The 26,644-nt window shown below is 48.2% G+C and overlaps 1 long non-coding RNA gene across 1 annotated transcript in view; it reads left to right on the top strand.

The window, feature by feature from the left end:
* Nucleotides 1–18,003, top strand: part of LOC142830001 (uncharacterized) — a 35,381-nt gene extending 17,378 nt beyond the window's left edge. Inside the window, exon 3 of the long non-coding RNA XR_012905009.1 lies at nucleotides 13,916–18,003. This is a non-coding gene — a long non-coding RNA (uncharacterized LOC142830001). The remainder of the gene's footprint in view (nucleotides 1–13,915) is intronic.
* The last annotated feature ends 8,641 nt before the right edge of the window (nucleotides 18,004–26,644 follow it).

The raw sequence follows: 26,644 nt of genomic DNA, 5'->3' as shown, positions 1-26,644 counted from the left end.
CCAATTATCACCTCTAATACCATTAGCTCACCAACATCCCACTCTCCCCACCTCTAATATCATCAATTCACAGACACTTACCTTCCTTCCTTCCCCCCCCCCCCCCGCATCTCCCTCCTGTTCTGAAATGCGATTTGTCCTTTTCATATGTGTTCATTTTTTTAAATTGTATCCTTTGGTATATATGGTTGTGACTATTTTCTTCCACTATTTGATCTGAGGAAGTGGGTCTGGCCCACGAAAGCTCATCATCTAATAAACCATCTTGTTAGTCTTTAAAGTGCTACATTGTCCTGCATTTTGCTTCAGCTACCCCAGACTAACCCGGCTACATTTCTATCACTCCGCTACATATGACAGCGAAGGCATTTAGGGTCAAGTTTCCAAAGATAATTAGGCCCCTAACTCGAATTAAAATCAACAGGCGTTATGTATGTAAATACCATTAAAAATCTGGCCTTTAGCTCAAGTTACAGAGATTTATGCTCTTACCTCTAGAAGTTCATGCTTCAGTCCCTGGTGTTGTCTATAATGAGGGTCACTGCATCTGCAAAGCAGGTATGCCTGAGACCTGGCTGCTTCTCAGCAGGAACACTGTCGAGTCTGTGGACTGGCTCAGCTTTGATGGTGGTTTTAATTCTATGGGCACTGAGCTGCTAGGAATAGGACGCAAAGCCACTGAACCAAGAGACTGAGTGACTATCACACAGTCACAACTTTTGGTAACTAGGACTGCCATCAAACCAGTGATCCAGATTGAAAGTCGCTGGAATCCCAGATCCAGTCACGGAGCCTCCTGCTCCCTCTTTCTCTCTGGGGCCAAGAGGTAGCTTGACAGCGGGTGCAGGGCAATGGGGGAAGAGAGGCAGGCAGGGTGTAATGGGGTGCACCAACCCCACACTGGGCCAGGCCTGTAGTCTCAGTCAGCTCAACCAGCTAGACCTGTTGTCAAGGCTGTTCACCGCTCTGGCACTCTGAGTGCAGAAAGCGGGGGCCTACAAGAGGCCTTAAAAATCATAGAATCATAGAGCACTAGAACTGAAGGACCTCGAGAGGCCATCGAGTCCAGTACCCTGCCCTCAAGGCAGGACCAAGCACCATCTAGCTCATGCTTGATATGTCAGTCTAACCTGCTCTTGAATATCTCCAGTGATGGAGAGTCCACAGCCTTCCTACGTAAGTTATTCCAGTGTTTAACCACCCTGACAGGTAGGAAGTTTTTCTTAATGCCCAACTTAAACCTCCATTGCTTCTTGTCCTGTCCTCAGAGGCCAAGGAGAACAATTTTTCTCCCTCCTCCTTGTAACACCCTGTTAGATACTTGAAAACTGCTATCATGTCCCCTCTCAGTCTTCTCTTTTCTAAACTAAACATGCCCAATTCTTTCAGTTTTCCCTCACAGCTCGGCTACGTCTAGACTACATTCCTTTTTCATAAAAGGGATGTAAATTAGACGTATCGCAATTGCTAATGAAGCGGGGATTTAAATCTCCCCCGCTTCATTATCATAAAAATGGCTGCCGCTTTTTTTCCGCACGGAGCTTTGTCGGAAAAAAGCGCCAGTCTAGACGCTGATCTTTCGGAAAATAAAGCCTTTTCCGAAAGATCCCTTATCCCTCTATGAAATAAGGGATAAGAGATCTTTCAGAAAAGGCTTTATTTATGAAATAAGGGATAAAGGATCTTTCAGAAAAGGCTTTATTTTCCGCAAGATCAGCGTCTAGCCTGGCGCTTTTTTCTGACAAAGCTCTGTGAGGAAAAAAAGCGGCAGCCATTTTTATGCTAATGAAGCGGGGGAGAGTTAAATCCCCACTTCATTAGCAATCGCGATATGTCTAATTTACATCCCTTTTACGAAAAAGGGATGTAGTCTAGACATAGCCCTCATGTTTTCTAGACATTTAATCATTTTGGTTGCTCTTCTCTGGACCTTCTCCAATTTCTCCACATCTTTCTTGAAATGTGGCACCCTGAACTGGGTTTTCAGGAGAGTCCTCAGGCCAGAAGCCTCCCAATTGCAGGGTACTGGGAACTGCAGATAAAATACTCAGTTGGAGAACTGAGGCCTAACCAGCGCAGATCAGAGCAGAAGAATGACTTCTCGTGTCTTGCTCACAACACTCTTGTTAATGCCTCCCAGAACCGTGTTTGCTTTTTTTGCAACAGCGTCACACTGCTGACTCATATTTAGCTTGTGGTCCATTATGACCCCTAGGTCTCTTTCAGCAGTACTCCTTCCTAGACAGTCGCTTCCCATTCTGTAGGTGTGAAACTGATTGTTCCTTCCTAAGTGGAGCACTTTGCATTTGTCCTTATTAAAAATCATCCTATTCTCCTCAGACCATTTCTCTAGTTTGTCCAGATCATTTAAATTTTGACCCTATCCTCCAAAGCACTTGCGGCTCCTCCCAGCTTGGTATCATCTGCAAATTTAATAAGCATCCTCTCTATGCCAATATCTAAATCTTGGATGAAAATATTGAACAGAACTGGTCCCAAAGCAGACCCCTGCAGAACTCCAATTGGTATGCCCTTCCAGCCTGACTGTGAACCCTTAATAACTACTCTCTGAAAATGGTTATCCAGTCAGTAATGCACCCACCTTATAGGAGCCCCATCTAAGTTGTATTTGCCTAGTTTATTGATAAGGTCATGCGAGACCATAGCAAATGTCTTACTAAAGTCTAGGTATACCACGTCCGCCACTTCTCCCTTATCCACAAGACCTGTTATCCTATCAAAGAAAGCTAGCAATTTGTGATCCTATCACCTTATTATCTTCCAGATGTTTGCAGATGAATTCCTTAATTACTTGCTCCATTATCTTCCTTAGCACAGAATTTAAACTGATTGGTCTGTCATTTCCTAGTTACCCTGCCTCTGTTGACTTCTGCTTTAAAAAACTCCCCAAGGTCACAGATTGTCTGACCCTGGGAGATAGGCTGCCACCACCAAGTAAAAAACCCCGTTCTTCTTGAATCCAGGAAGAGAGTACTTGGAACTTCTCCCAGAGGGGTACCCCAAGCTCTTTTATCACAAGAGAGCTTGAAAAAAGAAAACAAATGGCAATCTCTGATAGCTGACCTGTCAGTCTTAAGCAAGCACACACAGCCCTCCTATTTCCTTCCAGTACCCAAGAATCAAATTAAAAAAGGATGATTTCGTTACCAAAACAAAAAAGTATATTTGGCAAAGCATATTTGGTTGCTAGGTGTTTTAAAGCAACCGAGAAAAGAACCAATTAAAACACAGAGAATTTCATCTCTGGCATTCAGCTTAAAGTTACAGCGTATGGGAGGAGGCACATGGAATTAGCACAGAGAATTTTAACCAAACAATAAAAAAAAAGAAAATAACTTGATTGCATCTAACTAGACATTCCCTATCTACTCACGTATCTGTGCTTCAAGGTCCAATCCATTTCCATGCCCCGTATTCTTTGTAGGCATGGTCGTCCTTCCTGGTTTGATTCATCTTGTTCCCACAGCTCCTAGCTTAAACTCACGCAAAGGGGGGGAAAAACAAGCTGGGCCCCTTTCAATTCAAATCTCAACACCTTTTCCCATTGGCTCCCTGGTTCCCTGCCAACACTCCTAGCTACCTGAGTTTAATCCTCTAGTCACCGAATACTGGGATGCCCGGAGAAGGACAGCCCTCCTCTTATCCATCACACCTGTGCATGGTGTCAAGTCTGGCAGGAGGAATTAAAAGGGCTCAGGTGAGGCCTGACTGGGAAGCGGAGCAGATTTGCTGGCTCTAGCTCAGAGATCAAAGCCTGGTTAGAACCAGGGAGCTCACGGAGCTGGCAGACAGAAATTCCTTGCAGGCAGAGGGGCCCACAACAGGGCGTATGAAGATGTGGGGAGGGAAAGCTGGAGGAAGTGAGTTTGCTTAGGGTTCTCTGTGCTGGTCAAGGGGCCTCCAGGGAGCAGGAAAACTGGGCCAGAGACTGCCCAGTCTGAGAAGTGGAGAAAATGCCCCAATAGCAGAACCAGCAGGGGAAGAAATGAAGCTCTGCAGTGAGTCCGTGGAAGAAACTTGCAGAGGGGGCCGATACATAGAGCCCTGTGCAGGTGCAACATTGGTATCCACATCCGCATCTGTATCTGCAAAAAATGAGCCGTGGCTATCCCTATCCGTGTCTGTGGGTTTGCAGGGCTCTCCGATACCGTGGGAGCCCAGGGAAGAGGCTGCAGGAAAAGCCTGGCCAGATCTACACTAAAGAGAAAGGTCGAATCAAGATATGCAACTCCAGCTGCATTAAGTATGTAGCTGGATCCGATGAACCTTGTTTTGAGTTTCCTCATTGACCCCAGTCTTAGGATCTTAACTAGACCCACTAATTCAAACTCTGGAAGATCAATCGAGTGGTTTTCAGGTATCTAAAAGGGTGTTATAAGGAGGAGGGAGAAACATTGTTCTCCTTGGCCTCTGATGATAGGTCAAGAAGCGGTGGGCTTAAATTGCAGCAAAGAAGGTTTTGGAACTTCCTAACTGGTTAAACACTGGAATAAATTGCCTAGGGAGGTTGTGGAATCTCCATCACTGGAGATATTTAAGAGCAGTTTGGATACACATCTATCATGGATGATTTAGATGGTGCTTGGTCCTGCCGGGAGGGCAGGGGACTGGACTCGATGACCTCTCGAGGTCCCCTGGTTGGCTCCAGACTTCCCCAACAATGGCCCCTCCTTCCCCTCCTGAACTCCCTGGGAGGGGCATCTCACTCCCTATGGGGACCGGACTTGATGACCTCTCGAGGCCCCATAGTGTTCTATGATTGTACGATCACGATGGTGTCGATCTTCCCCGGAGTGAAGCTGTGGCCCCTAAGAGAAGGCAAGTTAGGAAAGGGGCCAGGGAGGCAGAAATGGGTCTGTGTAGCCAGGCCTTAGCTGTTTTGGTCCCAGGACTGGAACCGAGAGGAAAGGGAAGGCCTGGTTTCTCCTACCACCCTCTGGACACAAAGGCTATGGACGACTGAAACCCTTCCTACTGGGAAGTAAGGACTAGCAAGTCTGGAGTTGAAACAAAGGCTTGATGTGAGTGGACTTGTTTGTGGGACTCCTGCCTTACTCCAGAAGAGGGGGAATTGTGTGTCCCAACTGGATAGCCAAGCTGCAAGAAGACGCTGGAATGGTTGCAGGAAAGAGGTGCCAAGAGCAGGACAGCTGTCCAGCCGTACAGGTTGTGCCGGCTAGTGGGAGACCCTTGAACATGTAGCGCCCCCTCTCCACCTGGTTACCTTCTTTAAAGCCAATCTGCTTACAGGTTTCGATGGACAGGTCTGGGTTCTTCTGGATCCCGCCACCCACTCAGCTTTATTTTTTCGGATGGATTTATTTGGCGGTGCCTCCACCCCCCTCACTCCTTCCTGGCAGGGTCACCTGGCAGGAAAATTCTAACCCAAGATAATCCCCATGTATTTGCCCGATAGTTGGAGACTCCCAGAAAATAGCACAAACACATACACTATAATAAACACAAGTATATTAAACAGGAGACAAATAGAACAGAACAGGGTAAAACACTATTTTTAGGGTCACCGGTGCCCAGCAACTGTAAGATCAGTGTCCCGTTGGTACGCGGACTTTGTTGGGGACCTTGATGACTTTTGACCATAAAATTCTTCTCTGCAGTGGTTTAGCAGTGGGGCTGACTAGGTCCAGTACAGCCCAAAGGACTCACATGGGAGAAGGCAGTACATCCCTCCACAGGTTTGATATGCAGCAGGTAATAAAATCCCCAAACAAATTCCCTAACTAAAAGATGGTGAACTCACACACTCCATGAATGAGCCTCAGGTTGAGAGATGACTCGGTCACTGCAGAGGGGCTGGTCTCTGCTGGCAGGGATCCTCTTCAGGCAGGAATCAGGCTGCTTCGGTCCCAGAATTTCCCCTCCCCGCGCAGGGGTGCAGGGCTCACGGTGCAGACCACACAGCTGCACCAAAATTCGAACTACAACCTCCTAGCCCAGCATTCAGACCCACCCAGCAGGCAGCAGCCCCGAACCAGCAGACAGAGCAGAGCTGACCATGCGGTGACTCCTCTCACCCAGGGAGCTGGAGCCAACTCAGCCTGGCTGGGGAAACCTCCCAGCAAACTCCACAAACTGGGAATCAGCAGTGGAGACATAAAACCCAGCTGAGGGATCCTGCCGTCAGGTCCCTAGAGGCCAGTTCTCAGGGGGAACCCTGCATGCAGGCCTGGGGCTTACTAGCTCCCACACAGCCAGTCCTCCCCTTGCCCTGGCTGGCTCCAGACTCCCCCAACAATGGTCTCTCCTTCCCCTCCTGAATTCCCTGGGAGGGGCATCTCACTCCCTATGGGTTGCTGGGCAGACTCTGGCCCTGGTAGGGAGGGGGAGCCAAGGCAAACTCAGAGCCTCTCCCTGAGCTGCCAGCAGACAAGGCCCCGGGAATCTGAGTAATCTCCTTGGGGGTTACACGCAGGAGGGAAGAGGGGAAGCGGATGGCAGCACAGGTACGGTGAGCAGACAGCTCCGAAACGGAATATCCTAGTTCTCAGGCCTAGGTTTTGCTTCCCTTTCCATTATACCTCAATTTCTTCCTTTTGTGGGGGGAGGCCTGGGATATCGAAGGGTCAGCAGAGGGGGATAGGAGAGAGGAGCAGGAGACGAGACAGGAGGAATGGGTGGGTGGATTGAGTTGCTCTTCTCCGATTTCCCGGGAAGCCTCCAGCCTCAGCTCCTAGAACTTGTAGGGGGAGGCAGGAATTTCAGTGCTGCTCATGAGCAACAGCATTTGGAACAGCTACTTCTGGGGGTGAGGGATATTTCTAGCTCCCTGCCAGGAACAAAGGCAGCAGCCTGTTGCAAAAAGCAAGAAGAGACCCACTGGAGCTAAGCAGAAGGCATTGAAAGAGTTGCCTCGGTGCCTAGAAACCAGGTGCTGCATATGTACCAACCCTGTGGTCATCCGTGGGAACAGAGCCTCTAGGATCTTTGATTTCAGAAACCACTGCCTCTGCCACGTGAGTTAAAAAACAATCCCCGGTTGCTGTCACTCCGTGGGCCGGCCTCCAGAGGCCACGTAACCAGACACTGCCCGTAAACGTACCCAGTTAGGCCTCGCTGTTCAGAAGCTCAGCTCCCAAGCAATGCTTTGAAAGCTAAATCGAAAGAGCCAGCCAATAGCACGGCGGTGGAATTGGCTTGCTAATGGTATTTATTCACTTTTCAAACAGGAGCATTGCTGACTTGAGACAAAACGGAGTCAAGGGACTTGGGCTCACTTGCGCCAGGGCTGAATTTGGCCCTTCCCACAATAAACATGAGCCGCTTTCTAAGAAAAAACCAAACAAACTGCAGGGTCAGCACTAAGCCCCTTCCATCCATAGGAGAACTACATTGATGGGTCCAGGGTCTAGACAGCAAAATTTCTCCCAATATCCACAGCAGGTTGTGAAGGCCCGGACTTTAACAGGGCTCAAAAAAGCACTAGATACATTCATGGAGGTTAGGTCTATCAATAGCCATTAGCCAGGATGGGCAGGGATTGTGTTCCTAGCCTCGGGTATGTCTACACTACAGCGCTAATTCGAACTAACTTAATTCGAATTAGTTAATTCGAACTAAGCTAATTCGAACTAACGCGTCTAGACCTAAAAACTAGTTCGAATTAGCATTTTGCTAATTCAAAATAGCATGTCCACATTGAGTGGACCCAGAACTGAGGTTAAGGCTGGCCGGAAGCAGTGCCGGCAGGGCATCAGGTTAGGCCTTAGAGCGCGGAGCTGCTGTCTCAGGCTAGCCAAGGGCTGTGCTTAAAGGGACCCGACCCCCACCCCGGACAGACAGTTCTCAGGGGTTCTCCACTTGCTTGTCTGACTCGATGAGGGACAGCAAAGCAGTCCTGGCTTGGAGTGCCCTGAATGCCCACACTTGGCACATCACAGCACTCGGCCATCAGCCCGGCTGCACTTGCCACAGGCTGCCATTCGGGGGGGGAGGTCAATCGGGGGGCTGCAGGAGAGCTTCCATCCCGAGGAGCCCGCAGAGCCACCCCAGTCCTCCCCATCAGGGGCCCGTACTCCATTCCTCCCTCACCTCCTTCCACTTACCCCTCCCTAGCCCCCCTTCCTGATGTACAAAATAAAGGACACGTGTGTTCATAAATAGAAACTCTCTTTATTGAACAAAGCTCAGGGAGACTGGGAAAAGGAGGTGGGAGAGGGGAAGAGAGAGGGTGGGAGAGGGGAGGGCAACTAAAATGATCAGGGATTTGGAACAGGTCCCATATGAAGAGAGGCTAAAGAGACTGGGACTTTTCAGCTTAGAAAAGAGGAGACCGAGGGGGGATATGATAGAGGTCTATAAAAGCATGAGTGGTGTGGAGACGGTGCATAAAGAAAAGTTCTTCATTAGTTCCCATAATAGAAGGACTAGAGGACACCAAATGAAATGAATGGGTAGCAGGCTTCAAACTAATAACAGAAAGTTCTTCTTCACAAAGCAAATAGTCAACCTGTGGAACTCCTTGCTGCAGGAGGCTGTGAAGGCTAGAACTAGAACAGAGTTTAAAGAGAAGTTAGATACATTCATGGAGGTTGGGTCCATGGAGTGCTATTAGCCAGGGGGTAGAAATGGTGTTCCTGGCCTCTGTTTGTGGAAGGCTGGAGATGGATGGCACGAGACAAATGGCTTGGTCGTTGTCTTCGGTCCATCCCCTCCAGGGTACCTAGTGTTGGCCACTGTTGGCAGACAGGCTACTGGGCTAGATGGACCTTTGGTCTGACCCAGTGTGGCCGATCTTATGTTTTTATGTTCTAAGATCAGGGCTCAGGGTCAGGGTCTCACTCAACCACCTTGATTTTCATGCAAACCTGCTCCTGGGTGGCCAGGCTGGCAGCTCTCCTGCCCTAGACGGCCACTTTCCTGTGCCTAGTGCGGAGGTCGTGGATGTTGGAGGCTTCCCCCCAAACCTCGATGAGGTCCACGATCTCCGCACTAGACCAGGCGGGTGCTCACCTCTTGCGGTCCCGGGCAGGCTCCTGGGAGCTGCCAGCCTGGTCCCGGAAAGAGGGGGAGGGCTGGGTGGCAGCTGGTGGCTGGTTCGTGCCGTGCCAGGTGCAGGGTCTGCTGGCTGGGTGCTGGCAGGCTTGCACCTGGCACGGGCACCCTAGCCAGCCCGTGCCCCTTTAAGGGCTCCGGGGCCGGGAGGGGGGCAGAAGAGTTTCCCTGGTGATGCCCAGAGTGGCCACCGGGGCAAGCTGGGGAGGGCTAGCCTCCCACTAGTTCGAATTAAGTGGCTACACAGCCCTTAATTTGAACTACTTAATTTGAACTAGGCTTAGTCCTCGTGGAATGAGGTTTACCTAGTTCGAATTAAGCGCTTCGCTAGTTCGAATTAAGTTCGAACTAGTGGTTTGCCTGTGTAGCGCCTATTAAAGTTAATTGGAACTAACGGTTGTTAGTTCGAATTAACTTTGTAGTGTAGACGTACCCCTCTGTTTGTCAGGGGCTGGGAATGGGCGACAGGAGAGGAATCACGTGATGATTCCGTGTTGTGTTCCCTCCCTCTGGGGCACCTGGCATTGGCCCCTGTGGGCAGACAGGACACTGGGCTAGATAGACCTTTGGTCTGGCCCCGTCCGGCCGTTCTTGTGTTCTGTTGATCTTTCTCAAATCTAAGCAACTTTCTTCTCATTCAAGGCCCTTGACAGCCTCGCTTCATCCCACCTAGTGACTGAATACAGAACCAGTCATGCTCCCAGCTGAGCCCTAGGTGCCTACAGGGCAGGGATGGGCAATCATTTTTGCAGGGGAGCCACTTCACCAATTTTGGTGGTGGTGGCGAGCCAGCCCTGGAAGGGGCGGGGCATTAGGCAGAAGGGGCGGGGCCTTAGGCAGAAGGGGGAAGTTCCCTCTAGACACCGCATGCCCCTGGTTGGGGACGGGGGAGAGACTTTGTGCCCTCCCCTGTGGGGCGGGGGAGCACGCGAGGTCTCTCACACCCACCCCACCCTGCCAGGGCAAGCGGCACTTGGAGGGAACCGCCAGCCACTTTGAACAGCTGGTGGTTCCCTCTGATGCTGGCTGCCTCCCCTCCCCCCGGCAGGGGGTCTGGAGACTTGGTGCGCTCCGTACCCGAGGCCCCAATTAGGTGGCTGCAGGTCGGAAGAAATGGCTTGACGCTGGCTCTTGCCCACCCTTGCTACAGAGGCTGATCCAGTGCAAATTGTGAACAGACATGTGGACACACACTCTCGCTTCGCTCCCCCCCAGCCCCGCTTGACACCAGACTTCTGTTCTTTCTCTCACTCAATCGGAATGAAAGGTCATTCTGACAGATTAGCTGTTTGCTGCTTTGGGGTATGGAAAGACGCGCTCAGAGCAAGCGTGCAGAGAAGGAGAGGCCCTGACCCCAGGAACGGAAAGATCACCCCTGTAACTGAGACGCCTCTGGGAAGGTAAATCTTATCCCTTCTAAAGAGGACACTAAGGAGCTGAGGAGCAGAGCTCAAAACGCCACAAAAATATGAAACTCTGAAACTGCTTCTCTTCAGACGCATCTGGAGGCTCTCTCGGCATCTGGTTCTAATATTCATTTTTCTTTATCCACTGTGCAGCTTTAGTAAAAGATGCTAAAAGGAGAGTCCTGGGAACTCAAGTCCTCTGCAGGGCCAGGAGCCAGTACAGTCTGGGTGGCTCTGGAAAGAATAGCAAGCTTTCCTATAGTGCAAAATCCCCAGGAGGTAGGGAAGTGCTACCGTCTCTGGGTTAGAGATGGGGAACTTTGGAACGTAGTGCCTAAATACCTTTGAGGAGCTAGGCTTAAGTGACTTGCCCAAGGTCCCAGGGGAAGTCTGTGGCAGAGCAGAGCTACACCAGGTCTGATCTCTCTGTTTTCTGTCTCGTCATTTATTAGTGATAGACATTACAAATGGCAAGGATCAGGGACCTCCCAGCCTCTTTGCAATGCAGGATTTTCCCCTTGCGAGCCCTTTCCAGGCCAGTCTGGAATGGCTCGGCGTGAGCCCATCCCTCGGGAGAATGGTACACAATCTCACCCCAGGAAGCTTGTCCTGATATTTAACCTGTGTTGTTGGTGCTTAACTTCATCCCATTGATCCTCTCTAGACGCTCTCTGCCCATTTGCTATCACACCGACCTGGGTGTTCACATGCATCAGTAGCCTATTTCCCTTTAGTGTTAAACAGAGGTGCAAAAAGCCACACATTTTTTTCTCTCCCTCCTTCTACATTCCCTCCTGGACTGGTTCCATGGAGGTGATGGCTAAGATCCTGGTGTTTATCAAATATTTGCTCACTACTTTGATTTGTCCTTGTGTGCAACATAATTCCATTCAAATTAAGATAAGCAGAGACAATTTTTTTCTTTAAAACCTAGTTTCCTCCATTAAAATTCATGCAGGACTCGGGGCGGCTCCGCAGCTGATAAAAGAGGGTTATGAAAATGCCCTGCTGTTACGCTATTATTTATTCATCATCAGAATAATAAAACACATTAGAACAGTCTTTCATCTGAGGCTCTGAGGACTGTGCATTTGCAGTGTTTATAAACAGGTGGCCTCTTGGAAGTTCTCTCCCTGGGAGGCGTCGTTCCAAATGGGTTGCAAAGCAGGTGAGCCTAGGAGTTATCATTTATTAACAGGGATTGTTCTAGTCGCTCCTGTTCATCATACTGAAAATGTTTCTGTTTACGCCAAACTCCTGTCTTACTGGGAGGGAAAGGAGCGGGATTCTGGGCATCTGGGCTCGATTGTAATCTCTGACACAGGCCTGCCGTTTGGCCTTGGGTGAGTCACTTTGCCTCCCCCACCTGTGAAAGGAGGATTATGAAACTTGCCTCCTCGGTAAAATGCTTCGTGATACAGAAATGAAAAGCGCTAATAGGGACATGGCTTCGTTCTTACTTGGGCAGGGAAGGGAAAGAGATGACAGAACTTTTCACCTCCCAGGTAAGGTCTTGAAACCATCCCGAGTGATGAAAACTTGCTCCCGGCCGTTGGCTGGCTCAGTCCCATTGCTACCAGTGCAGCGCTTTCCCCAGGGCGCCTACCATCAGCCCTGTCCTGACTGGAATCTCAGCAGCAACAGCAAGGTAGAGCTAGGTCCCATCTTGCCCTCTAGCACACGGGTGTGGACCTGCTGCCTTAGCTGCTCAGTGCCTGTTTCATTTGCACTCAGAAATCTTCAGCCTGTTTTCCAGGGTAAGAAAATGAGGAGAGATTCTGGAGTAGTTCTCTTCAGGCCTCTGCTTATCTCTCAGCCTTCAGACAAAGCCTCTCCCCTGGAGAGCAAGCAGCTGTTCCTTTATCAAGGCTCCACACTAGGTTTATTCACCCTGAATTCTCCTATCTCAGGGACCCTGGCTGAATTAGTTTGGCCTGACGCTATCTTCTCACATCATTTGTCAAGTGCTGCGCCTGCCTCCCCCGGGCTCCGTGCCCATGACAGAACCCTTGCATAGCAACACAGTTGGAAACCCGGCACCCGCTCAGGCCGTAGAATCATAGAATCATAGAATAATAGGACTGGAAGGGACCTCGAGAGGTCATCGAGTCCAGCCCCCCGCCCTCAAGGCAGGACCAAGCTCCGTCTACACCATCCCTGACAGATGTCTATCTAACCTGTTCTTAAATATCTCCAGAGAGGGAGATTCCACCACCTCCCTTGGCAATTTATTCCAATATTTGACCACCCTGACAGTTAGGAATTTTTTCCTAATGTCCAATCTAAACCTCCCCTGCTGCACTTTAAGCCCATTACTCCTTGTCCTGTCCTCAGAAACCAAGAGGAACAAATTTTCGCCTTCCTCCTTGTGACACCCTTTTAGATATTTGAAAACCGCTATCATGTCCCCCCTTAATCTTCTTTTTTCCAAACTAAACAAGCCCAGTTCATGAAGCCTGGCTTCATAGGTCATGTTCTCTAAACCTTTAATCATTCTTGTCGCTCTTCTCTGTACCCTTTCCAATTTCTCCACATCTTTCTTGAAATGTGGCGCCCAGAACTGGACACAGTATTCCAGCTGAGGCCTAACTAGTGCAGAGTAGAGCGGCAGAATGACTTCACGAGTTTTGCTTACAACACACCTGTTGATACAACCTAGAATCATATTTGCTTTTTTTGCAACAGCATCACACTGTTGACTCATATTCAACTTGTGGTCCACTATGACCCCTAGATCCCTTTCCGCCATGCTCCTTCCTAGACAGTCGCTTCCCATCTTGTATGTATGGAACTGATTGTTCCTTCCTAAGTGGAGCACTCTTAGGAGGTTTCTCCTTATTAAACCTCATCCTGTTTACCTCTGACCATTTCTCTAACTTGCTAAGGTCATTTTGAATTATGTCCCTATCCTCCAAAGAAGTTGCAACCCCACCCGTGTTCATTATACCAGTGTTCCTCCACCAGTGGTACGAGTACCCTTACGGGTCCTCGAGAGACGTCTGGGGGGCACGTTGATACAACTGAAATGTGGAGAAAACGGAATTATTGTGTTCAGCTTTACAGCGCTTTATTATTTTTTGTACTTTTTACACCCAACAATTTCATCGCCCGCCCGGCTATGACTAAGTTGTTTAAACAAATGCGTTGCAACAGTAGAAAAAAAAAAGTGTGTGTCTGAAAACTGTAGGTACTGGGGGGACTTACCATTTTTTTAAAGGGGTACTTTATTTGAAAAGGTTGAGAGAGACTGCAATACACCACGGCTACTCCTAGCTCCACCCCTGCCTGCACCTCAGCCCTGCGCCTGCTCTCATTCTGTGGGTGTATATCGCTGCGAAGTCACTCTGGATTTACACCAGAGTAAATGAGCAGAATTTGGCCCCTCTCTCTAGTTCTTCACCCTGGTCCTCCAGCTTTCTGCTTACTAGTCCTCTCTTCTCCTCTAACTCAGCGTCTTGCGCTCGTTCGATTTACAGCACAAGCTCCCAGGGGCTGGGTTAGTCTCCACAAAGGCCCATTCCAGCCTGGGTGAAAATCCTTTGGCCTCAGTGGGATGAACTTGACCTGCCTGTGTTTCCCCTGGGTTCTCCAGCTGGGGCTCACCATGCCAGCGCCAGAAGGTCGCAGTCCCCTTCCTTTTCCTTCTGGCCAGACGGGAGAGGAGTCCACAGACGTTCTGTTTGGAAGATGTGGTCCCCGTTTGGTGAAGCCTGGGGACTGCTGCTGTGAAACCCGGGGGATCCCACCAGCCACAGCAGCGCACGCCCGCTGCTCCAAAACCGGCCACGAATTAGCCATCAAGAGACATGAGCTAGCTGCTGCCCAGGTGACCTCATGTCGTCCTATTGCTCCTGCTTCCTCTTCCCTTCTCCTTTCTTGGTTGCTGCTGATGTCCTCTGTGCCCGGACTGCAATGTCTTCTGGCGAGAAAGGCCGTCTCCGCTTGTTCTCTAGTGCGCCGTGCACAGCTGTGCTGCTCGGGGGTGAAAGTAACTGAAATTTCTTGCAAGTACTGCCCTATCGCAGCCTGCCCCTGTTGTGGGGGTGGGGGGGACTGGGACAGGGGGTTGGGATAGCACAGTACTGCCATGTCACATCGGACCAGCCCTGAATGTATTCCACCTGACAAGAAGTAACAACTGGAAATGGAAGAGGATTTGTAATATAAAATACTGAGAATGGAAAACTCACGTAATTAAAGCAATCACTCTGATTTTCTGTTGTTATCATTACATCCCCATAGGGAAGTGTCTGCGGGTGTGGGGAGGCTTACGACAGGAGGCTGAGGATTTGGGGGGCATCGGAATCAGGGCAGGGTATATAGGGGGGTACAAGGGTCAGGGTGTGGGCATCTCAGGGCTTTGTGTGTGGGGGGGGTAACTCAGTGCCATGAGAGGATGACTGTAGCAAAGGGGTCTGACACCCCACCGAGACTGATTGCAGATGGGTGGAGCTAGGCCAGCCATGCCCACCCCCTCAGAAACAGAGGGGCAGGACAGGAAGCTGAAAAGACAAGCCCTGCAGGAGGGGTGGGTGGAGACAGACAAGACAGATGGGGAGAGATGACTACCGACTCTTACCCTGATAAATGGGTGATTTTATACTTAGCATTTATAGCGCTTCTCATCTTCCACCTGCATTGCAGCCCTTAGCAATGCATCCTCACCAGTCCCCGTGGAGGGAGGTGAGCGTTTTCATTCCTGGTTGGCAGATGGGGAAACCTGAGGCAAAAAGGTCAGCGGCTTAGCTGAGGTAATGCAGGACGGCAGAGGGGGAGCTTGCAGGAGGATGCTTCTATCCGGTGCAGGACGGACCGAAACTCCGTTCTACAAGTCTCGTTTTCTTTTCTTTTAAATCGGTCATTTATTTTGCTGTGTCCGTTTGCACTTGCAACCACTAAAATCCTGCTGTTTGTACTGAATACAGTTACTCTTATTTCCTCTCAAGCTCTGTGTAAATAATTGTTACCGGTGAAGGACGGATTTATTTGTGGGGGTTGGTCCCATTTGGGGAGTTGGTGTCCTGGAGGCTGTGCCCGAAACTGCATTCTCCTCAGAGCTGAAGGGATTCAGTGTCTGTATTGCTCTTCGTGGGTCGGGGGAAGAGGGGTGGTCTCAGCTCGGTGCCTTGCCTGGGGGAGTCAGGAGATCTGGCCCAGCAGGACAGGGTGGTGAGAAGCCCGAGAGAGCAAGGTGAGTGTCGGTGACTTTATGAGCACACCAGGAAGCAACCCCAAAGGGTCTTCTGTAACCGCACCCAGTCACACAGGCGGTTACCCTTATCATAGAATCATAGGACTGGAAGGGACCTCGAGAGGTCATCGAGTCCAGCCCCTCGCCCTCAAGGCAGGACCAAGCTCCGTCTACACCACCCTTAGGGCTCTTGCTCAAGTTTCTCCCTCAGGTTTTGTCTCGTTTGCTTCCTCCTTCCCCTAGAAGTGTCTGTATTGCAGAGGTGCTGCCTCTACACCCTTAGCAAAGGACTCTGCTCTACTTTAGGAATGAAAGGGGCACTGGGTTTCTATAGTGATGTAAATATGCTAGAGAACATTTGTGCAACCGGAGTTGGTTTTCAGGTGGCAGAAAGTCAAGATTTCCTCATCCTCTCTGCTGCCAAGAGCACAGTTAGTATTTGGAAGTAGGAGGCTCGGGGGCCAGGATGGCTTGTTGCACAACAAACATACACAGCACAGTTCTCGACTGTTTCCATTATGTGTCAGCAAAGGGCAGCAAGGCAGAGAGCAAAGAGCCAGCAAATAAAGGCCTTCACTGTGCATTGCACAGTAGCAAGTAAATACGGTTCAGGTTTTGCTCAAAGAGAACCGAGTGAGTCACAGACACAGACCAAGTGGACTCACATTGCTGGCCAATTTGGCAGCAGCTGATTTAATGCAGGAATAAATAAACACAGCATTTGCATTTTCTTGATTCTTTCCAAGAAAATCTGATTGTAGGAGTTGAACCTCCCAATAAAAAGCCTGGTTTTTGGGGGAAACAATGAGATTCCGATTTGCAGAGAATGAATGCAGTTTTATTTGGGTGGTGGAATCTTCACCCAAACAGGTCAAAGGATTCTTTTAAAGGGGTACTGTCCTCTTAGAAACCAAAAAATTTCAAGAAATGGATTAAAAGTAGGTCCATGTCCTATCCCTCCCTCTGAGTCCCCGAGCATGTTGTGGGCAGCTTTATGGTACTGCTTTAAAATGTTTTGTGCTTCCCTGTTGGTGGGAACAGGTCTCTTATCTGACACACCAACAACAGGAAAAACAAACTGACCACGCAGAAGAAAAGGTGAAAAGTCCTGTCACAAAGTAAACAAATCCAAAAAATAAAGAAAAAAAATCTCACTTGCAACATTCCCTGGAGCCCCCCAATAGCTCCCCACACTCCCACTTAATTCAGGTCAGATTGTTCTCTGCATGTCATTTCCAAAATTGCTGACCCCAAATCTTCAAAATCCTGCATCGATGCCTTCTGCCCGCATATCATGAGACTGGCTTAAAATTCATGAGAGTTCAAAACAAAAAGATTTGGGGATTCTCTGTATTTGCCTTCAGATTTTGAAGGCTGTAGGGATCGTGCTTTCAAGCTGGACTTTGTAACTCTGAGGGCTACTCGAAATTGTGAACAAGCAGAGCGCTTCATAATCACTGAACTCCAGGATGTGGGACTTTAAGGAAGGCAGGAAATCTGGTGAGACTTGTGATAAGGGTGAGATTTGGTGAGCCAGCATTGCTGTGGTGCAACAGAGACGAGAAATGCTTCCCAGAGCTTGCTGCTGCGAGACCGAGGGGGAAGACAAGACACTACAGGTGCTGACTCTGTGGGCTCCGCGGCTGGAGCACCCACGGGGAAAAAACAGTGGGTACTCAGCACTCGCCAGTGGCCCTGCCAACGAGTTCCTCCTGCCTACTGGTGGGCCCTCCCAGCTGCACCTCCACCTCTCTCCCAGCGCCTCCTGCCTACCGTGATCAACTCTTCAGCAGCATGCAGGGGGTGCTATCGAAGAGGGGACAGAGCAGGGGCAGGAAGAGGTGGGATGGAGCCTGGGAGGAAGGACTGGAGTGGAGCCTGGGGCAGAGTCGAGCACCCCCAGGAAAAGACACTGTCAGCACCTGTAAGACAATGAGCCAGGTTATCCATTCCAGCCAAAGGAGGGCCTAATTCAGAAGGGCATGTGTTCAGCACAACACCTGGGTCATCTCATTGACTTCAATAGGAATATGCCCATCTATCAGGTACTTATCGAGGCCTGATTTCCTTAGCACCTCACAATGTATACTACGCTTGTCCTCACAACACCTTGGGCTTTCGGGCAGCACTATTATCCCCATTGTACAGGCAGGGAACTGAGCACAGAGAGGCTAAGTGACTTGCCCAAGGTCACAAAGGGTCTGTGACAAAGCTGGGATTTGAACTCAGGTCTCCTATGTCCCAGTCTAGCTCTGGCCTCTCACTGTTGTTGTTAGGCAGACACTTAAATACCTTGCTGAAGTGCAACCAAAATTGCTAAAGTGCCTTTGGTGACAGATTAGCTAGATTTTTAAAAATAATCTGTTTTTTACATATTTTCCCCCTCTGGTGTGTCACTACATAGTCACCTGGGTGCTTAAAATGTGCATTTACGTGATGTAACATATTTGGACTTAAGTTTGGAGAATAATTATTGCATTCTTGAATGTCTTTTTACCCTTAAACTACTACTGTATACTTACCACTCAAACAGGTTTGTGTCTGGGAATTATTAATAATCTCATTGTCCAGGTGTATAGCACTATGAACAGAGGTCTATAAAATCACGAGTGATGTGAAGAAAATGAATAAGGAAAAAATATTTGTTCCCATAATATAAGAACTAGGGATCACCAAATGAAATTAATAGGTAGCAGGTTTAAAACAAACAAAAGGAAGTTTAGCTTCATGCAGTGTACAGTCAACCTGTGGAACTCCTTGCCAGAAGATGCTGTGAAGACCAGGACTTAGAGGGTTCAAAAAAGAACTAGATAAATTCATGGGGGTTAGGTCCATTAATACTTATTAGCCAGGATGGGTAGGAATGATGTCCCTAGACTCTGTTTGTCAGAGGCTGGAAATGGATGACAGGAGAGGGATCATGTATTGATGATCTGTTCTGTTCACTCCCTCTGGGACATCTGGCATTGGCCACTGTTGGCAGACAGGACACTGGGCTAGATGGATCTTTGGTCTGGCCCAGTCTGGCCGTTCCTATGTTCTATACAAGGCAATTATTAATAATTTCCAAACAAAAACCGATCATCCTGAAAGATCCCAAAGCCCTTTACAACCCTTGGAGGAATAGTTTATTCCAGAGCTGAATGGTATCTTCTGGGCTAGGACCAACAGCAACACTGCATGCCAGTTTAGGACAGGAAGTGAGAAACCATGCCATAGCCAATTGAAACTGCAGGGTGGAATCAGAATGCAAATCCCCAAGTGAGACTTTGGCCAGGACACCTGTTGGGAAAAGTGCCACATGCCCTTGGATGCCCATGAGTGGTCAGGATTTTGGTTTTACATCTCATCACAAACGGAGAAGTAATATTAGCACCTTACGCATGTTTCCACCCGGGTTGCCAAGTCTTGGCACTTGCCTGTTGTTAGCCTCCTGTTCCCGGTTCTGCATGCCGCAGGTTGTGATGTAGGGTCCGACAGCACAGAGAGGAAGTTTCAGCTGTTGCACATACTGGGTGGGAGCAGGGCATTGATCAATAAAAGCATAACATTGCGGTTTGCATTGCTAGCATCCTTATCACTATGCTTGTGCCTTAGCCTGCACACATTGAAGGAACCCTTTTTTCTAATCAACGGTTGGTGCTTGGTTTTGGCTCCAAAATGGGGAGGAGGAAAGTACTGGTGTCTTCTTATCATGGGACTGTCAGCCAGCCTGTGGCGTCTGAGTATTTGAAAGGCATTGTCTAGGAAGGAGCATGGCGGAAAGGGATCTAGGGGTCATAGCGGACCACAAGTTGAATATGAGCCAACAGTGTGATGCTGTTGCAAAAAAAGCAAATATGATTCTAGGTTGTATCAACAGGTTTGTTGTAAGCAAAACTCGTGAAGTCATTCTGCCGCTCTACTCTGCACTAGTTAGGCCTCAGCTGGAGTACTGTGTCCAGTTCTGGGCGCCACATTTCAAGAAAGATGTGGAGAAATCGGAAAGGGTCCAGAGAAGAGCGACAAGAATGATTAAAGTTTTCGAGAACATGACCTATGAAGCCAGGCTTCATGAACTGGGCTTGTTTAGTTTGGAAAAAAGAAGATTAAGGGGGGACATGATAGTGGTTTTCAAATATCTAAAAGGGTGTCACAAGGAGGAAGGCGAAAATTTGTTCCTCTTGGTTTCTGAGGACAGGACAAGGAGTAATGGGCTTAAAGTGCAGCAGGGGAGGTTTAGATTGGACATTAGGAAAAAATTCCTAACTGTCAGGGTGGTCAAATATTGGAATAAATTGCCAAGGGAGGTGGTGGAATCTCCCTCTCTGGAGATATTTAAGAACAGGTTAGATAGACATCTGTCAGGGATGGTGTAGATGGAGCTTGGTCCTGCCTTGAGGGCGGGGGGCTGGACTCGATGACCTCTCGAGGTCCCTTCCAGTCCTATGATTCTATGATTCTATGATTCTAAGGTAACACGAGACACACCTCTCACCGGCAACCAACAACAGAAAAGCACGGAAAGTGAAATCAACCCGGGTGGGCACAAGGGGCAGTGTGCACGCGTATGTGCATTCGCACAGGTGGGACTTGGCGTGGTTGGCTGGAGTGCTGCATGTGATGTCTGATAGCGGCATACTGTCAGGGGTGACAGAGCAGTGGTGTCTATCTTTGGCTTCTTTCCTCTTAACCATTAGAGCTAGTGACTTGGAGGATTGATACAGACCACGTTGGCAGCTACTGCATCCTGCCTCTCCCAGCCTGGGAAGTGCAGGTGAGAATTGCAAACCACAGCTTATAAATGCCGCAGAGGAAACACTGAGGTCTGCAAAGGTTTTTCTAAAGCGCACAGTGAGCCCAAATGACAGAAAATACAAGATATCATGGAGTTCACCGACCACCCTGGAAAAGTGGCTCTGGAGTTTTCTGCTGAAGTCATTGGCACCCCGGCTGAAATCCCCCCTCTGAACAAAACAGGTTCACAGGTCCAAGGCTGTAGGCAAGAGATTACCAAATGCATGCTTCATTTGCCTTAACATACCTGCTGCATTGTTGCTAGCTAACTCCTTGTTTGCAAAGGGCTTTGGGATGCCTGGGGTCAGAGTCTGATCATCTCAGTTATGCTGGTGTAAAACTGGAGTAACTCCACTGAAGGCTGCAGATGTACCCCCATTCCTCTAGATTCACCTCTCTGGGAGTAAAATGAGACTCTGGTTTGCGTAGGAAAGGTGCTAGAATTTGGAACTACATCCTATTTGATTTACTCCTCACCACGTGGCCTCATTTTATCTCGTCTGTTTACTAGGTTTGTATATCTGCTGGTTGCCAGCCAGGCACACCACTGCAGAAAGCACAGCAGATGAATGCCTAATGTCGCCCAACAGAGCCAGGGGCTTATGGACCACTTGCCAAAAGTCCAAGGGCTAATTTCCATAAAATGGGACAGCCGCCACTCTCCCCTGGGAGGTGACCTGTCAAGGGAAAAGAAAGGGACTTGTTCATGTAAGAGAGACAGAAATAAGTGCCAGGCCTTTTTTCTACATCATAATCATTACAGGTTGGGGATAGGGGGAGGCAAGAGACAAACTTCTCTCTTCCCCTTTGCAGTCCTTGGTAGCAGGAGGGTGCAGATCCAAGTCTGCTGTGCGGCTGAGAACCCGAACACAAGGGAAAAAAGGGCAAAGGTGTTGCCTGGGGACAGCATGAGCCCACCAAATGGGCAATGGAGAGAAAGAAAGAAAAAGTCAAACAGGGAAAAGCTTGCTAGAGACAGCAAAATCGCCTCCTTTTTCCCTCTCAAGCCTCCCAGTTGCTTAGTCAAAAGAAACAGAACAAAACCTTGTTGGCGCTTGTCAGTATTTAAATGGGTGATGAAACGACGGATGCTTTTAAAAACAGCAAAAAAAAAAAAAAAAAAAGTGAGCAAAGGCTAGAAAAAAAGCAAAGCTCAGAGAAAACGAGGCCAGTTGGCCAGGGAGGGATTTAGTGGTTAGAATAAGCTGGGAGTCAAAATGCCTGGCTCTGGCACTGACTTTGGGGCTAGACTCTTCGCCACTCTGTGCCTCAGTTTCCCCACCTGTAACATGGCAACATTGACTCATGAAGGAGATTTGTGAAGTCACTTCATACATTGTAAATAGCTAGTAGATCGTCAGTTGAAAGTCCCAGCAGAGCTGTCAAGAGGCAGCATCATGACGTAGTGGGTAAGGCCTGCTCCTTGGATTGAGGAGATGCAGTGTGCTTCTGTAACCTTTGGCGGATCACTTCCCCTCTCTGTTTCCACTGGCAGTCAGCAGTTGTGTAACTGTGTTTCTGAGTTCCTTCAAAACTCTTGGGTTAACACCACCGGGTTCTGGAGACTTATTAATTTGTATCAGTTTCCAAACCTCCTCTATTGACACCTCAGTCATGGACTGGTGATCCGCATGTCATGGTTTCAGCAGCTCTTCTCCCCCACTGGCATGTTCCACATTCCCCTGTGAATACCCTTTGGTAGCTTTTGCATGGGATATTGTAGGGGAAGTTTTAATTTTCTGTGGCTCTCTAGCTCATTACACTCCTACAGACATTGCATATGCTGCACTGTGCTTATTCCCACAACTGGTGCATTACAGGGCAAGTCCACACTACAGGTTCAAGTTGATCTCAGCTATGCAATTTGAGGTGCATTGGCAATGTAACTCAAGTTGATACAGCTTAGATCTACTTACTGTGGGGTCCACATGAGAAACTCTCCTGTCTACTCCCTTTACTCCTCTAGTTCTGGTAGAGTATCAGAGTCGATTTTTGAGTGAGCAGAGGTCGATCTAGTAGGTCATTACTTCACATGCTAAATTGACTCCTCCCTCCCACATGGACTGATCGCTGCAGCATTAATCTTAGCTGTAGTGGAGACGAGCCATTGGTTTTGCTCCTCCCACCCAGTACTCAAATGAGCATTCCCTCCACATTTATCACACCTCATTTTTTTCTTTACAGACAGCTTCCATGTGCCCCCCAAGCCTGTGACTTTATAATATCTCCAAGGGGCTGGGTTTAACCTAAAGGAGCTGACACTCTACCTTATCCCTATTGGGTAGCACTGTAAATGTTAGTAAATGTTACTTGAATTTTTTTTGTATTCTCCCCATCTGCTAATGAATCACTCAAATAACTCTTGGTCCTCGCTATTTCCCTTTGAGTTCCCCTGCCTGGGGAACTGTATACATTAGCCCTCTTGCTTCTAGAATAAATTCAGGCAGCTGGCAAATTACTTTCATTTCCCCTAAAACTGTACTTTTAAGAAGTTTTTCAGGCTCTCCCTTTTGTGCACATTCTACTAATAAATTTCCATACTGCATTCTTTTAGCTCTTCATAGGTCTGATACTTTGCCTAATCTGGTCCATTGCTTCCAAGGCACTCACATCTCTTCAGCCAACGATTAGATAATTATAAGATGTCAACCCTTGTTCTTCCTCTTTTTTCCACCCCCTCTCTCTTCTTCAGATACAGCTCTATCTATTCTTTCCCCCTTCTTCCTATTTTAAAGCCATTCCTCACCCCTTGGATCTTCTTCATTTCCTAACATGCCTGCCAACCTTTCCCTCACAGCCTGTATTTCCAGCTCTGTTCAGCCACCCTGGAGTAGCAAACCCCTCTCCTAGACAGGAATCACCCCAGGTCTAGCCCTTCAAGTTCTCGTCTGTGCTCAGCTTCCTGGTTTTATACTAACCAGCCTGCTCCTATGCAGCTGGGCTTCTTAATTTATTTAAAACTGGTTCTCCTGGCAGATGCAGCCAGGTACAACAATAGGCCTCTCAGGCTCATATGAACACTGTCAAGGTCTACAAGGGGTTCACAGGTTGAACTAAGGATGTTAAAAGGTGGGTAATTCACTAACCATGTTGTCAATAACATTTTTATCAACGACATGACTAGTCGATAAGGGAAGGCTTGCTCAGTCCCAGCTCACGTTGGGTCTAGGAGCTACCTCCACTGTGGCTCTACATTTTAAATGTAGTAGGAGCTGGGTGTGCAGGCAGGGGTAGGACCTGGACCCGGTGCAAGCCGGAACTGAGCTGGGCTTGCTCAGTCCTGGCTCATGCTGGGTTCAGTAGCCCCTGCCCGCAGGTGGTCCCAGAGAAGCACATTCTCCCTTGTCCTCCCCCCATGCTGCTGCCTCAGAGCCAGCTATTAAGCCAGCACCAGCTACTGCTTTTGCCCTCCCTTGCTGCCTCTGATGCAGAGGCAGCGCGGGGAGGGGGGAAACGAGTAGTCGATTCAACTACTCACTTACATCCCTAGGTTGAACCTCTCTAGTCCAAAACTAGGGATGTTAAATGTAGTTTAATCAACTAATCGACTAGTTGATCGATTTTCCATCAACTAGTTGATTAGTCGGGGAGCTACAGCAAGGTTAGCTCCAGGCCAGGGAGCTAACCCTGCTGCGGCTCTGCCTTTTAAATGTATTAAGAGCCTGTTGGCTGCTAGACGATACTGACCTCCTGTGGGCCACAAAATTCTCTGGTTCGGAACCAGTCAGGTCCCAGGGTGCCAGACTAGAAAGGTTTGATCTGTAGCAGATTCACCCAGCATTGCTTGGGTCCTTAACACAATTTTTGGGGGGAAAGTAAAAGGAAAATGTACTTGCATTATTGAAACAATTGTATTTTTATGAAGTTAATGTTAGTAAATTTTAAAAATCAGAATTCCATCAAGTATATTTTTTCTTCATCCCTATAAACTCTTATCATTCACTATGTTTTAACAAAACAAGGCGATAGCCAATTTGTTTTCCAATAACATTGTCTTCTAGTTTTCAAATCTTAAGCATTGCTTTAGTTGTGCGAAAACAAAGCTCTACTGAAAATGTCTCCATTTTATCTCTTTTCTGTAAGGTTTATTGATAAGCAATCCTATTCCCAGTTCCTCCAATTTTTTCTGGCTCATCTTGGATCAGTCTCTTTCAATATTTACTCACTTATGTCAATTTTGAGGACTATACTTGATTTGGTGATTCTCTCTCTCTTCGTTTGGGTTTCATAGAGTCAAAGAATACTAGAACTGGAAGGGACCTTGAGAGATCATCAAGTCCAGTCCCCTGCCCTCCCGGCAGGACCACGCATCATTTAGACCATCCTTGATAGATGTCTATCCAAACTGGTCTTAAATATCTCCAGTGATGGAGATTCCACAAACTCCCTAGGCAACTTATTCCAGTGTTTAACCACCCCCAGCTGTTAGGAAGTTCATAAAGCTCCTTTGCTGCAATTTAAGCCCACTGCTTCTTGTCCTATCATCAGAGGCCAAGAAGAACAATTTTTCTCCCTCCTCATAGCACCCTTTTAGATACTTGAAAACCGCTCTCATGTCCCCCCTCAGTCTTCTCTTTTCTGAACTAAACAAGCCCAATTTTTTAGTCTTCTCTCATAGGTCATGTTTTCTAGGCCTTTGATCATTTTTGTTTTATAAGAAGCAATCCCATTTCAGGCACATCACATTGTCCTGGCACAACTGAAAGCCTTACATTTCTTAAGTTATGATAAGAGGAAGCTGTATACTGAATTTGGTAGTCCTAGCTCTTACTGTTTAGGTAGAGTTCTTGGTCAAGCAGACAAACAGTCCAGCTCTCTAACACATATAATAGATTAATATCAGCTTTCATCCCCTACTTCTGCCATGCTGCCGAACATCCCCTGGAGTCAGTACTATGGTGCCTTCTACAGAACAAACAACAAAGAATATATAAGAGCAAACTCCAGCCTTTGAAATTCTTTACCTTTGCTCCTGGAAACAGGGAGTCTAACCTTTGGCTTCTTGAATCCAGCTCTTCCTTTTCCTCTAGTGTCTCTTTGATGAGGTTAAAAAACGAGAACATGCATACCTCCAAGTCTCTGTCCTCACTGGAACATATCATCAAGTTGGAATGTGAACTTAAGGAGTTGCATTAACTAACATGATACTGACCGCAACTTGCAATTAATATAGAGAGGGATACGTGGTGTCCAGCATAAGGATGTAAAAGACCAGTCAACTATCAGATAAGTATTTGCTTATCGGATAGTATTTTGACTAGTCGAATAGTCGATATTCTCTCCCCCCCCTTTGCTGCCTCTATAAAATGGAGGCAGCAAAAGGGGCAGGGTTGGGAAGGGGTACTTCAAAGTGGCAGCGCTGCCACTTTGAAATCTCCAGGCGGCTTTTCAAAGGGGCAGCCACTGCATAGCTGATCTGTGGATAAGCTGTGCGGCTGCTGTGCCTTTAAAATGCCGTCTGAATGCCATTCAAAGGAGCAGCTGTGGAACCCGAGAACTGCTGGGGACTCCAGAACCCGGGATCAGCTGGGCTCTCCCAGCTGACCCGGGGTTCCAGAGAAATGCTGCGGGGAGCCCGGGATCAGCTGGGGAGTCCCAGCTGATCACGGGCTCCACGCGGCACTTCCCACTGGCCCCAGGATGTACGTGGAGTTCTGCATTCCTCCTTTGAAATGTACAAGAGCTCCAACAGGAGCTCTTGTACATTTCAAAGGAGGAATGCAGAAGTGCCTATCGACTAGTTGATGGAAATTCCATCGACTAGTCGACTAGTCAATTAACCACATTTTAATATCCTTAGTACAGCGCTGTCAGCTGGTCATGGTTAATGCTCACACCACGTGCTAGGTAGGCATTTTTATTCCCATTTTATAGATGGGTAAACTGAGGCACAGAGCAGTGACACTGCCCAAGGCCAAAATGGGACAAAACACAGCGACTTTTAAAGAGCACATGGCAACACTACACAAACAGATCTGGCTAGGAAGCAATGGACACTTGGCATGAGATTTAAAACTATCAGGATCTCTTTTTAAGGTCAATGTAAATAGGCAGAAATTGATTTATGTAAGACTAGCATCAAGGAGTGATAAAAAAAAATGCTGGTCAAAATATGGTGAGTCAGAGCTGTAATATTAGCTTCTTTGTAAAGGTCAGTGTATGTACACAGTATAAACACTGGTGCAGGCTAAACAGGTGCATTCTTCCCAATCATTTAAGCATACTTCCCTGGGTTAAG

This window comes from Pelodiscus sinensis, chromosome 6 (assembly GCF_049634645.1).
Source record: "Pelodiscus sinensis isolate JC-2024 chromosome 6, ASM4963464v1, whole genome shotgun sequence".
Classification (NCBI taxonomy): Eukaryota; Metazoa; Chordata; order Testudines; family Trionychidae; genus Pelodiscus; species Pelodiscus sinensis.
The sequence above is the reverse complement of the archived record's forward strand: the minus strand, read 5'-3'. Positions and strand labels throughout refer to the sequence as shown.